The sequence below is a fragment of the Panulirus ornatus genome, chromosome 12 (genome assembly GCF_036320965.1).
Source record: "Panulirus ornatus isolate Po-2019 chromosome 12, ASM3632096v1, whole genome shotgun sequence".
Classification (NCBI taxonomy): domain Eukaryota; kingdom Metazoa; phylum Arthropoda; class Malacostraca; order Decapoda; family Palinuridae; genus Panulirus; species Panulirus ornatus.
The window spans coordinates 35,750,959-35,753,944 of record NC_092235.1 but is presented as its reverse complement, the minus strand read 5'-3'; positions in this window follow the sequence as shown (position 1 = coordinate 35,753,944).

The following is a 2,986-nucleotide window of genomic DNA, read 5'->3' as shown; positions in this document are numbered from 1 at the left end:
TACACATATATATACATACACGTCCACACACGCAAATATACATACCTATACATCTCAACGTATACATATATATACACACGCAGACAGATAAATATATACACATGTACCTAATTCATACTGTCTGCCTTTATTCATTGCCATCGCCACCTGGCCACACATGAAATTTCAACCTCCTCCCCCCTCATATGTGCGAGGTAGCGATAGGTAGGACTGCAAAGGCCCCATTTGTTCACACTCAGTCTCTAGCTGTCATGTAATAATGCACTGAAACCACAGATCCCTTTCCACATCCAGGCCCCACAGAACTTTCCATGGTTTACCCCAGACGCTTCACATGCCCTGGTTCAATCCATTGACAGCACATCGACCCCAGGATACGACATCGTTCCAATTCACTCTATTCCTTGCATGCCTTTCACCCTCCTGCATGTTCAGGCCCCGATCTATCAAAATCTTTTTCACTCCTTTTCACCTCCAATTTGGTCTCCCACTTCTCTTCGTTCACTCCACCTCTGACACATATATCCTCTTTGTCAATCTTTCCCCACTCATTCTCTCAATGTAACCAAATCATTTCAAAACATCCTTTTCTGCTCTCTCAACCACACTCTTTTTATTACCACACATCTCTCTTACCCTTTCATTACTTACTCGATCAAAACCACCTCACACCACATATTGTCCTCAAACATCTCATTTCCAGCACATCCACCCTCCTGCGCACAACTCTATCCATAGCCCACGCCTCGCAACCATACAACATTGTTGGAACCGCTATTCCTTCAAACATACTGATTTTTGCTTTCCGAGATAATGTTCTCGACTTCCACACAATCTTCAAGGCTCCCAAAATTTTTGCCCCCTCCCCTACCCTATGATTCACTTCCGCTTCCATGGTTCCATACGCTGCCAAATCCACTCCCAGATATCTAAAACACTTCACTTCCTCCAGTTTTTCTCCATTCAAACACCTCCCAATGGACTTGACCCTCAATCCTACTGTACCTAATAACTTTGCTCTTATTCACATTTACTCTCAGCTTTCTTCTTTCGCACAGCTTTTGCAGTTTCTCACATGAATCAACCACCAGCGCTGCATCATCAGCGAACAACAACTGAATCACATCCCGAGCTCTCTCATCCACAACAGACTTCATACTTGCCCCTCTTTCCAAAACTCTTGCATTCACCTCCCTAACAACCCCATCCATAAACAAATTAAACAACCATGGAGACATCACACACCCCTGCCGCAAACCTACATTCAACTGAGAACCAATCACTTTCCTCTCTTCCTACACATACACATGCTTTACATCCTCGATAAAAACCTTTCACTGCTTCTAACAACTTGCCTCCCACACCATATATTCTTAATACCTTTCACAGAGCATCTCTATCAACTCTATCTATGCCTTCTCCAAATCCATAAATGCTACATACAAATCCATTTGCTTTTCTAAGTATTTCTCACATACATTCTTCAAAGGAAACACCTGATCCACACATCCTCTAACACTTCTGAGACCACACTGCTCTTCCCCAATCTGATGCTCTGTACATGCCTTCACCATCTCAATCAATACCCTCCCATATAATTTCCCAGGAATACTCAACAAACTTATACCTCTGTAATTTGAGCACTCACCTTTGTCCCCTTTGCCTTTGTACAATGGCACTATGCAAGCATTCCGCCAATCCTCAGGCACCTCACCATGCATCATAGATACATTAAATAACCTTACCAACCAGTCAACAATACAGCCACCCCCTTTTTAATAAATTCCATTGCAGTACCATCCATACCCGCTGCCTTGCCGGCTTTCATCTTCCACAAAGGTTTTACTACCTCTTCTCTGTTTACCAAATCATTTTCCCTAACCCTCTCACTTTGCACACCACCTCGACTAAAACACCCTATATCTCCCACATCAAGCACATTCAACAAACCTTCATAATTCTCACTCCATCTCCTTCTCACATCACCACTACTTGTTATCACCTCCCCATTTGCGCCCTTCACTGATGTTCCCATTTGTTCCCTTGTCTTACGCACTTTATTTACCTCCTTCCAAAACACCTTTTTATTCTCCCTAAGATTTAATGATACTCTCTCACCCCAACTCTCATTTACACTCTTTTCCACCTCTTGCACCTTTCTCTTGACCTCCTGCCTCTTTCTTTTATACATCTCCTACTCATTTGCATTATTTCCCTGCAAAAGGCGAAATAATCTTACTTCTTCCCACCACTCACTACCCTTTCTAATCAACCCACCTCCCACGCTTCTCGTGCCACAAGCATCTTTTGCATAAGCCATCACTGCTTCCCTAAATACATCCCATTCCTTCCCCACTCCCCTTTGTCCTCGCCTTTTTCCATTCTGTGCTCAGTCTCTCCAGGTACTTCCTCACACAAGCCTCATTCCCAAGCGCACTCACTCTCACCACTGACTTCACCCGAACATTCTCTTTTTTTGCGGAAACCTCTACAAATCTTCACCTTCGCCTCCACAACATCTCAACGTATGTATATATATATATATATATATATATATATATATATATATATATATATATATATATATATATATACGTACGCACGCTCCCTGGTGCTTGTGCCAACACGAACTGTTCCTCTGTGGCCTGAGTGTTGTTAGAACAGCTAGTTGACGTAGATATATATATATATATATATATATATATATATATATATATATATATATATATATATATATATCCCATTGGGGTGGTTCCGTCCCACACACACCGTCCCAGTGAGGAGGTTAAACTACCTAGTTACGAGGAAGTGAAGTACTTAAGGAAGTCCCCCGAGATCCAGCTGGGCAACGGCGTCGACAACAGAGGAGAACAGAGTAGAATATTACGGACCACGTCATGCAAGGACCGAAAACGTACGTACGTATGTACGTACGTTAAAGGGTAGAGAAAACGGGCGTCTGGTGCGGCACCACACGTGAGGTGCT